This window comes from Rhinoderma darwinii, chromosome 9 (assembly GCF_050947455.1).
Source record: "Rhinoderma darwinii isolate aRhiDar2 chromosome 9, aRhiDar2.hap1, whole genome shotgun sequence".
NCBI lineage: Eukaryota > Metazoa > Chordata > Amphibia > Anura > Rhinodermatidae > Rhinoderma > Rhinoderma darwinii.
The window spans coordinates 66,362,583-66,375,082 of NC_134695.1; positions in this window are offsets into that span (position 1 = coordinate 66,362,583).

A 12,500-nucleotide genomic window follows, 5' to 3' on the forward strand; every position below is an offset into this window, starting at 1 on the left:
CGCGGCCATTATTTTCAATGATCCCGGACCGCAGAACACGGCCGTAATAAGTCATGTCCATTCTTTCTGCGGTCCAGGCTCCCCGGCCATGCACAGACCATGGAAACCACAGTCGTGTGCATGGCCCCATAGGAATGAATGGGGCCGCAATTCCCCCCTGGATTTTCAGGGTAATTGCGGCCGCAAAAGCACGTTCGTGTGCATAGGGCCTTAGTTCTATGTACCCTAAAATGTCACCAATGAAAACTGCAACGTGTCCTGCAAAAAACAAAGCTCCATTGATGGAAAAAAAATAATTATTAAAGAGTTTTTATTGTGCAAAAGTAGTGAAACAAAAAAACTATATAAATGTGACATTGCCATAATGATACTGACCCGCAGAATAAATTAAACATGGCATTTATACTGCACGGTGAACACCATATAAGCAAACCCAAAAACCAATGGTGAAATTGCTGGTTTTTTTATTCCCCCCCAAAAAAATTATAACTTTTTTTTATAACATATGTACCCCAAAATGGTGACATTAAAATACAGCTCATCCCACAAAAAACAAGCCCTCATACGGTCATGTCAATGGTAAAATTAAAAAGTTATGTCCTCAAGGCCTAAAATAACTGCGGTTCTTAAGGGGTTAAAGAAAAACTTCACTTTTACCCACCACAATTACAACAATTTTTAGTTTGATGAAGTTATCTGGGATTTTAAAATTGATGTTCAATATTAGATCGGTGGGAGACCGGCTCTCGGCAGTGCTGCGAATGGGACAGTGCTGCAATACCTCCCAAAGCTGCTACGAAAGTAACAGCGTGCGCAACTATGAACAGAAATGAAACCAATGTAAACATTGAACAGGCTGCGGCGCTCTTCAAACATGTGATCGGTTGATCGGTAGGGGTGCCGAGAGTTGGAACCCAACCGATCTAATATTGATGGCCTATCCTAGGCTAGTCAATTCATTTTCAAAATCAGATAACCCCTTTAAATTTCCGAAAATCTAAAACCTTCGTTAAAAATCCATAATTCCGATGTATCCGAGACTGCAGCACAAAAACAAAGGTGACAATTGTACTGATTCCGAGACGGAGCCAAAGCAATAGATTTTTTGTTTTTATTTTTGGGTTAAAAGGGTAATCAAAGACCAAATAACATGGATACGATGGTATCCACCTCTCAGCTTACATGTTATTTCTAAGGAGGGATGGAGATAAGCGGCTACTCGATATCTCAAGTGCCACTTATTTCTGTGAAACCAAAGAATAGGGCGGGTAAAATCCAACCTGACCTTTGGCTGTACCAAAGGACATCTCTGTGGCCAGTTTCAGACCATTATGCGTCTTGCACACAACCGTTGTGCCACTTGGGCCATTTTTGACGGCATCCGAGTGGCACCCGATAGTCTTCACGAACCCATTCACTTTAGAGGGTGAATCGGGTCCGTGAAAAATGGTCCGAGTCTCCGATCCGAGGAAAGATAGAACATGTCCTATCTTTCCTCGGATCACTGACGGGACTCGGGCGGCACGCACAGTCGTGTGCATGAGGCATTACTATAGAAAATCTTTTCAAAACAAGAATTTTATGCAAATTTCTAATATTCGTCATGCACAACTTAATTTCCATTTTTAGGAGCACCTTCTTTTATTTGCAAAATTGCAAATAAAATACAATAATTTCAATTCTGTGAAGTGAGAGGGAATTGTTGCATTCTGTAGCCTTTTTTTGTTGCACCCGAGACTTGCTATGTAACATCATTTTACTGCATTAATATCGTTTAATTACATTGTTCACGCCACATCTTGACTATAATTTTGTAGTAAAGTCATTAATAATTCAAAAATGTTAAAGTGAATCTGTCAAAGACGCCTAAAATCCTTGATATTTTTATTGTAGCGCAAAAAGATTTTCTTTTTATGGTTATATTAAAAACCCAGGTGGTGACCTTTGTACTTACGATTGATATTTCATTCTGAAACTGGCCACAGTCACGACATTTTGGTGGATCCCGTCAATTCCTACAGTGCCTAACTATCCTGACTAATGGGGGAAAGAAAGATCACACAGGTTGAATTTTTTACCTGCCTTGAGATGGCAAGAGTTGCAATTGATAAAGAGTTTGTCTTCTTGCTGCCAACCCTAGAAGTTCCTTCCTTAGTCCCAATATTTATAGGACTCCTATTGACCTGAAATAATCTCTCAAGTGGTGGCATCCAATCAGTGAGACATATCACAGATGTATAATCTGTGGTAGTCTTGGACATCACCCATCAATCCCGAGATAGAGGTGGTCTCAATCCTACAGTAGTTCTCGATACCTAGTTGGCCGTCACTCTCTAGTTGTGATAACATGATCGGTACTTTGCTTGAAAATCCTTTTAGGTTGACATATTCCATTAGGGGTATTTATAATCTAATGACCACCTAGGCCTATAACCATGACAAGGGGGCTTTTCTATGCCTAGAGGAAAGAAGGTTTCATCATTATATTAGAGGGGGATTCTTTACTGTAAGAGCAGTGAGACTGGAATTTTCTACCAAAGGATGTTGTGATTCATTGAGGAAGTTCAAGAAGGGCCTGGATGACTCTCTTGAAAATATAATATTACAAGTTATGGGTAATAGATTTCTTGGGATGGGAAGTTGATCGAAGAATTTAGACTGATTGCCAGATTGGGAGCTGGGAAGTAATTTTTTTTCCCTAATATGGGGCAATTGGCATCTGCCTTATAGGGGTTGTTGCCTTCCACTGGGTCAACACGGTAGGACTTGATCGACCTGTGTCATTTTTCAATCTTATCAACTACTGGATGTAACTATGTCTATGGTATTGCCCAACCTAATCTTCCCCCCTGAGGCCCCACGCACACTACGTAGATTTCGACCGTGATTATGAACCCATTCATTTCTATGGCCGACAGACACCTTCCCATATATTTACGGGAAGGTGTTCATGCTGTAGAGAGGCTCCTCAAAAGATGGGACCTGTCCTATTTGTTGCTTTTCTTGCTTTTCACGGACCGTGCTCCCATACCCCATATGGGAGCACGACCCGCAAATGTGGGCATATTCCACGCAGCCGGCTGTGTCCGTAATGAGGGACCGTGATTACGGGCACGGTTGTGTGCAGGGAGCCTTAGTCCATTAGGTCCTTTTTGTCCACATTTTTGCACTCCTATGGAAGCAGAACGATCTGTAAATTTCATTATGATCTGAGATCCGAGCCCAACAAGAGCTCCAGAGCTTCCAGCCACCAGTCTCCATTACAGTATCTCCCATTTCTCTATAACGATGGTAAATAACATGACGTGAAATCTACAGAATTTGACAAGCTTTATCTTACCATTCAGAAATTGTGAGAGTTCATTTTTGATTCACATACATGTAACCGAGACAAGTCCAACAACCTATTATGAAACGGGCAAATAATTCCGATGGCCATTCAGTCCAATGGAAACCTATCCGGAGTGCTGGATAATAAGTTGGTAGCCGCCATCGTTAGAGAGAGGAGGATGTTAGAATTCATTCTGTTTTAAGATTTGCCTATTATTAGATGTTGATTTTGAGAAAATTCCATTTTTTTTTTCAGAAATAATTCATCTGATGTACCACGGGGTGACATGTCTTGTCAAGTTGGATCAGTCAGATTGCGTTACCTGACGGATGTAACACATTGTGACTGATTCAGCCTGACATAATGCTGAATTGTAATAGGATTTGTCAGCAGGGAGGTGGATTCTTCATCTTCTGCACTTGCTTTTAGCTTGCTTACCTGTGGGGAAAAGGACATGCACATTTAATCTGCCTGAGTGTCCCTTCGGCATTGTGGAGCAAGTTGTTTAGTCAAGAGGTTATAATGAAATAAGTTCCTTATTGTTCTTCTTGCCTACTTACCCTGCAAGGATTCTGGCTTTAGACATAGTGGACACGACCATGAGACAATGCCTACAAGCGGCATACTGGGAGCAAAATAATGGGGGTCCGTGTATACGGTACTACCGATAATGTAACGCCAGCTGTGCAAGACAACACCTCTACATTGGGTTCATATAGGGACATGGAGAAATACTGCAAGTTTCACAAATAAAAATATGAACTGGAACCATACATATTATTGCAAATGCATATATGGAATTTAGTGAGATAATCGTGTTTTCAACATCTCTGCTTGTTATCATTGAATGGGAACCTTCAATGTTTCCTTCCAACGGATACAAATCCGTCCTGATCATAATGATCGTACAGGTTTACGGCTCATTACATGAGACCGCTCTGAAAACGGCACTAACTGTAGTAGTACGCCGATGAGGTAGAATCCGGTACACCTGGACTCTGCTCTGGTCATTTACATTCAGCGCACGGTGTATTATAATAACTTTTCTGACAAAATGCTAAAACGGGCAATTTAGGACGCTTAAGCCCTGAAGTAGAACAATATGTTGGTGGTTAGGTGCCCTAAAATCTAACGACAGGTTCCTTTAACCTAGTGACCGCCAATACGCCTTTTCACGGCGCTGCATCAGAATAAATAAGCGGCGCCGTGAGAAAAAAAAACTCCATGCTCTCAACTACCTCCGGTACCTGAGGGCTTGGATCAGCGCCGCTCGAGCGGGCAGATCGAAATCCGCCCGTTTTAACCCCTTCGCTGAGCGCCGCATCTAAGTAGTTTTGGAGGGAGGAGGGGGCTCCAGGTCTGCCTCTCTAGTTAATGCTTGCAAGGCCAAAAAGTTAAAAAAAAGTTTAATAAAGTTAAATAGATTTAAAAAAAACAGAGTAAAAAAAAAATGAAAAACCCACTTTTTCCCTTACAAAATGCTTTATTATGAAAAAAATAAATAAAAAACGTACACATATTTGGTATCGCCGCGTCCTTAACAACCCCAACTATAAAGCTAGTATGTTATTTAACCCACTCGGTGAACGCTGTAAAAAATAAAATAAAAAACTGCCAGAATTGCTGTTTTCTGTTCATCCTGCCTTCCATAAAATGTGATAAAAAGTTATCAAAAACTCGCATGTACTCCAAAATGGTACCGATAAAAACTGCAAGTTGTCCCGCAAAAAAAGCCTTATACAGCTGCATCGGCGGAAAAATAAAAAATTTATGGCTCTTCAAATATGGAGACACAAATACATAATTTTGAAAAAAAAAGAATTTACTGTGTAAAAAAAGTAAAACATCCAAAATCTATATAAATTTGGTATAGACGCAATCATAACGACCCGCTGAATAAAGTTATAGTGTTATTTATACCACACGGTAAACGGCGTAAATTAAAGACGCCCAAAAGTGTGGCAAAATTGCTGTTTTTCTTTGTATTACCCCCCAAAAAAGTAAAAAAAAATTAAATCAATAAATTATATGCACCCCAAAATGGTGCTATTAAAAAAATGCAACTTGTCCCGCAAAAAACAAGACCTTATACAGCTACGTCGACGCAAAAAGAAAAAAGTTATAGCTCTTGGAATGCAACGATGGAAAAACGTAAAAAATAGCCTGGTCATTAAGGTCTAAAATAGGCTGGTCATTAAGAAAGATGTTCTTCAGCAGCTGTAGGGCATAATATACAGTTCTGTATCTCAGTTGCTGCTTTGGTCATCATGCACACCTCAGATGCTGCAGAACCTCAAATGCTGCAGAACCTCAGAATACATACCTCAGATGCTGCAGCCCTTTTCTTTAACCAACCCAACTATTCCCTTATTCTGTAACATGAGGTTCTGCAGCAGCTGCAGCGTGTATACAATACTGTGTCTCAGCTGCTTCAGAACCTCACAATTCATACTTTAGATGTTGGAAATCTTCTTTTTGAAAAGTATGAATGTGTTTTATCATAATATATAGATCTAACCCCTATATTTTGAGCCCATATAAAACAAAAAACCCACCAAAATAGAAAATTCTGATTTGTTACATGAAAAAATTGTTTAGCAGAAAACAAAGAAAAATGAATTAAAATACATGTTAGCTGTGGAAAAATGCTGCAGAAAAAATGTAAAAAGCTACAGTCGTTAAATAAACAAGATCCAAATATCTTGGTTCATTAACACGAGATTCTCTTGTCATTAAGGGGTTAAAATAATTTGGTCTCCACATCGTGGAATGTCGTGATATCACTGGTTACATCACAAGCTGATGTCACAATCTACATGGAATGTTATGTAACTGGGCCTAGAGCAGTGATAGCACTGAATGATGACATCACAATGAGTGATGACATCACACTGAATGATGACATCACAATGAGACCAATGTCTTTGTGAGGTCAGAGAATGTGACATACAGATTATGTGACTCCATGTTGGATGCACACAACTGCAGAAGCAGAAGACGACGAAAGAAATTGACTCAGAGTAGACGCTAAAATGATATACTGTGCGCACCGCCGTGGGCGCCGCCATGGTGGCCAGCGGCTGCTGGTCACCGCTCTCTCATCTTGCATGTCGATTGGCTGCTTCCTTCTGACCCCATTGAGGAAATTCTATCAAAAGTGGAGAACGCTAATTAGGAATTCCAGCTTCCTGGCCAAAAAAACAACTATCACGACAAAGGTCAGGAGCTTCTTCAGGTCAGTTGCTCTGAAAAGACGTAAAGACCACGTCATCAGCCAAGACACAGGTGAGAAGACACCAACCTACATAGTAGGAGACATTGACTCCACTTTCACCATTGCAAAAAGTGGAGATTTCACTGCTGACCATAGATGTGTAGATGATGCACACAAGGGGCTTCTTATACCGCAAGACCTGTCCCTGGGAGAAAAAAGTGAGAAACTCCCCCAAAAAAGACCACGGGACATTGATGCTGCGGAGCCACTTCTTGTCCACAAGTCACCACCTGCTAAAAAAAGACAAAAGTACAGAAAGCGACGAACCAATATAAAGAGTTGTCAAAAACAAGACGTAGCAGTGAAGGGTGATGTCTCCTTTTTAAACACTGAGACCATTAAAACATTGGACAAGAAGGCGTCTGGTGAGGCTCCCATAGTCAGTCATAAAAGAAAAGAACCAAGTCACCAAGACAGTCAGCCCGGGACTTTTCCACCAGCCAAAAAAGCTGCAGTAGAAACATCTACTAAATATTATGGAATCCCGGAGCTGGGGACACCACAAGTGGAGATGCCGGACCCTTGGAGACAGCAGAACATAAACAACCTGTCTCCAGAGCAATTATCGATCCTGAAGAGCAAAGGCGTGAGCGCCATGTTGGACGATGACATCATCAACATGGCCCAGGAGTTACTGCAGTGTCAGTTTTTGGACTTTGATGGCCTGCAGCCCGCTGCTGCTCTTCTAGTGCCGGGGTACAGCGTATTAAAGAAGGCTGTGCAAATCCACTATGATGAGGAAAGGGTGCACTGGCTGACAACCTGCTTCAAAAATGGCGACATACTGGTGGCCGACAGCATCAAGACCAAAAATCTGCCTCCGTCAATCTGTGAGCAGCTTACTAATATCTACAGCGCAGTGGTCGATGAGCCCCTGAATCACCTGAAATTTCTAAAAGTGGATCAGCAGAGAAACAACTATGACTGTGGAGTATTCGCTATTGCATTTGCCTTTGAGCTTCTGGCAGAAGATGGTGAACCCACAGCAATTTACCAACACCGGATGATGAGAGAGCATCTAATATCCTGCCTGCAAAATGGCAGGATCTCAGGCTTTCCAAAAATGGTCAAGTAGTGACTCCATGTCTTTCAAGGAAGACATGTATAGTCTACGATGGGCCAAGAGATCGCCCTGACCTACAAGAAACTGCAAGAAGAGACAGATTCCTGGCTCGGTCTCTGTTCTCGCCAATGGATATTTTTACCAGGCTTTCCGCAGCTTGATGTACTGATGGACAAATGTATTATCTACTGCTTCAAGAGGCAGATTCCGGGCTCGGTCTCTGTTCTCACCTATGGATTTGACATTACTGGACTTTCCGCAGCTAGACATATTCCTGAAACAAGTGAGTTATCTGCTGCATCAAGAGACAGATTCCGGGCTCAGTCTCTGTTCTCACAAACGGATATGACATTTAATGGACTTTCCGCAGCTGGATGCACTCCTGGAACAAGTGAGTCATCTGCTGGGTCAAGATGCAGATTCCGGGCTCGGTCTCTGTCCTCAATAATGGACTTGACATTTAATGAACTTTCCGTTACTGGAACAAATGAATCATCTGCGGCATCAACTGTACTTTAAAACAAATGCCGCCATGTTCCTCCACAGCACAAGGGGAGGGCAATCCTCCAGCCATGGTGCCCTAAAGGTTTCTTTCACCAGAGTTTTTCCTCTCCTGAATGCTGAAGGACGACTCTTCGTGAGTCAATGGCCCATCATCATCATCATCAATATCATCAGGGCCACATTTAAGACTATTGCCCTGACTTCTAATGGGACCTTCTACATTTGACACCTTGAAATTAATAAAGAAGTCAGTGATTATCAAGTAGCAGTGTATCTGTGCTTCTTTATGGATCTTCACAGTACTTAACCCCTTGGCGACATACGACGTACTATTACTGAGATGTTGCCATACTTGGCGGGTGACAGCTGTGTTATACAGCCGACACCTCACTCCAGCGGGCGTAATCAAAGCTCACTTTGATTCCGCACGTTTAACACTTTAAATGCTGCGGTCAATCGTGACCGCGGCATTTAAATTGTTAGAATCAGGGGGGCGCCCCCTCAAATACGCCATCGCGCCCCCCCCCACGGCGTGATCAGCCATTTAATAAAGGCCCCCAGGTCTGCCATCTTTGTACTCTTTTGAAGCTCTGTCTCTGGCAGGACTTCAAAGGAGACTGTCCGTATCACAATATACTGCAATATATTAGTATTGCAGTATATCATACAAGCGATCCAACTGGTTCAAGTCTCCTAGGGGGACTAATAAAAAAAGTAAAACAGTTAAATAAAGTTTTTTTTATGTTTAACCCCTTCCCGCTCCTGGACGTACTATTAGGTCATGGTAGCTGTATCGTTCGTGCTCCATGACCTAATAGTACGTCACCGGAGTAACGGCCATTTCGTCCGTCTTCCCGACACATACAGGAGCTGTGACCCCTTTTTAGGGGTTAAACCATCATGGACGGCCCGCTACATGATAGCGGGCAGCGATGGTTGCTATGGCAACCGGACACCTAATAATGGCGTCCGGCTATGCCATCTATGGAAGCCTAGTGGGTCCTGACAAAGTCAGGACCCACTATGCTTGCTGTCAGTCAGTAGCTGACAGCTCTAATACACTGCACTACGCATATAGTGCAGTGTATTAGAACAGCGATCAGGGCCTCCTGCCCTCAAGTCCCCTAGTGGGACAAAATAAAAAAGTTACAAAAAAGTAAAAAAAAGTTGTGTAAAAATAAGAAAATAAAAGTAAAAATTCCTCTTTTTCACTTATCAATCCTTCATTATTAATAAAAATAGATAAATAAACAAATAAACTATATATAATTGGTAGCGCCGCGTCCGTAATGGCCTAGACTACAAAATTATTTTGTTATTTATCCCGCGTGGTAAAAGCCATAAAAGAAAGTAACAATAAACCGTACCAGAATCACAATTGTTTGGTCACTTCACCTCCCAAAAAATTAATAAAAATAGATCAAAAAGTCGCACGTACCGAAAAATGGTCCTGATCGAAACTACAGTTCGTTACGCAACAAACAAGTCCTCGCACGGCTTTCTTGATGGAAAACTAAAAAAGTTCTGGCTCTTAGAATAAGGTAACACAAAAAGTAATTGATTTTTTACAAAAAGTATTTTATTGTGCAAATGCCATAACACATGAAAAAAACGATAAACTTCTGGTATCGCCGTAATCGTATCGCCCCGCAGAATAAAGTGAATATGTCATTTATAGCGCACGGTGAACGCTGTAAAAGAAATAGAATAAAAAAAACAATAGTAGAATTGCTGTTTTTTAGTCACCACGCCTCTTAGAATAAAAAACTGATCAAAAATCTGCATGCACCCCATGAAAACTGCAATGAATTCCTCAAGGTGACTAGTTTCAAAAATGGGGTCACTTTTGGGGGTTTCCACTGTTTTGGCACCACAAGACCTCTTCAAACCGGACATGGTGCCTAATAAAAAGGAGGTCTCATAATCCACTAGGTGCTCCTTTGCTTCGGAGGCCGGGGCTTCAGTCCATTACCGCACTAGGGCCACATGTGGGATATTTCTCAAAACTGCAGAATCTGGGCAATAAGTATTGAGTTGCGTTTCTCTGGTAAAACCTTCAGTTTTACAGAAAAAAATGGAATAAAAAGGATTTTCTGACAAAAAAAAAAAATATGTCAATTTCACCTCTACTTTGCTCTAAATTTCTGTGAAACACCTAAAGGGTTCATAAACTTTCTAAATGCTGTTGTGAATACTTTGGGGGGGTCTAGTTTCTAAAATGGGGTGTTTGATAGGGGTTTCTAATATATAGGCCCCTCAAAGCAACTTCAGAACTGAACTGGAACCTAAAAAAAATAAATTAGGCAATACTTTGCTTCTTACATTATACTGATAATGAGCCGTGCCCACCCCGAGATGGCCCCAGTTTTGGCTGTTTGTATAAATGTAGACCCCTATTAGACCGTTTCAGTGCCCGGTTTTCCCAAGCATTCACCCCCGAGAAGTGTATTTCTATTGATGAGTCCTTGGTACATTTTAAAGGGAGGCTTCAATTCCGCCAGTACCTGCCGGGTAAGAGGGCAAGGTATGGCGTAAAGATGTATAAGCTGTGAGAGTGCATCAGGGTATACCTACAGGTTTAGAATATATGAAGGGAAGGACAGCAGTATTCAGCCCCCAGAATGCCCCCCCCCCCTTTACTGGGAGTTAATGCAAAAATGATGTGGGATTTGGTGCACCCACTGCTGGACCAGGGTTACCACCTCTACCTGGATAATTTTTATACCAGCGTCCCACTCTTCAACTGCCTCGCTCCCAGAAGTCCTGCGGCATGCGGCACTGCTAGAAGAAATCTGAGACACCTCCCTAAGACTCTGCAGGGCAAACACTCAGAAGGGGTGAGAGCAGGGCACAATCCAGCAGCAACATATTGTGTGTCAAGTACATGGACAAGAGAAATGCCCCACCAGTACCCACGTACCAGGACGAGGTACCAGTACAGAGACCCCAAAACCAGACTGCATCTTGGACTACAATAGGTACATGGGAGGGGTGGACTTGTCAGATCAAGTCCTGAAGCCCTACATCGCCATGCGGTGTGGTATAAGAAGCTGGCCGTGCACATCATACAAATGGCTTTGTACAATGCATACGTGCTAGGTCGATGTACAGGCCAGACGGGAACTTTCCTGGAATTTCAAGAGGTGGTTATAAAGAAACTAATTTTTAGGAACCAAGAAGGCGGGGCAGCCAGTACTTCTGGAAGAGGGGCCACACGCAGGGCCGCCATCAGGAATTTCTGGGCCCCATACAGCCATGGTGTCTGGGCCCCCCCCTCCATTACCGGGGGTGGGCAACGGAAAGTGTGGCGCTCACGTTTGTACGTTATTCGCATTAAATTATTTTGGTGCTGATGTCAATTACAGTGAAGGAAACCATGAAGCCGGCAGTGACCGGTTCATGCTCCGGATTTTGATCTATTTAGCTAAAACGTATCCGACTGTATGGCATACAGTGGGATACGTCGCCTGGGGAATGGCCCAGGGGAAACTACTGAAGTCACTGTCCATGAACAGGGCTGGAGCCTTCTACTAGTGCTCTGCCCAGGGACTATGGCGCTGCTCCTGATGTCCATATACATAAAGTGACGTCCGAAGCTGCACAAAGCCTGAGTACACGGCCGGAGCGTCGGCAACATTCTGGCCAGGGATTCCGGCCCTGGAGAATCCCCTGATGTCACTTTACATATATGGACAGTGATGTCAGGAGCTCCCAGGGAGAAAGTCCACGGGTAGAGCACTTGTGATGCTGCCTGGGGACTCCGGAATAACAAAGTTTACTACGCCATTTCATCCTTCAAAAAGAAGGTAAACCGACGTCCACCAGCACGGAGGCTAAAAGGACATAATGGAGCCCTGTGAATTATCGTCTACGTTGTTTATACTGTAAGGTAGGAGATTTCCTGACTACACGATAAACTTAGGGCAACAATACGATGTGAAGGGGCCTTAAAGAGGCTCTGTCACCAGATTCTGAAATGCCTATCTCCTATTGCAGCAGATCGGCGCTGCAATGTAGATAACAGTAAGGTTGTTTTTTTTCAAAAACAAGCATTTTTGGCCAAGTTATGAGCATTTTTTTTATATTTATGCAAATGAGCCTTTCTTAAGTACAACTGGGCGTGTTTAAAGTTATGTCCAACTGGGCGTGTATTATGTTCGTTACATCGGGGCGTTTTTACTTCTTTTACTAGCTGGGCGTTGTGAATGGGAGTGTATGATTCTGACGAATCAGCATCATCCACTTCTCTTCATTAACACCCAGCTTCTGGCAGTGCACAGACACACAGCGTGTCCTCGCTCATCCGACGCAATGAAGTTCCTGTGGGA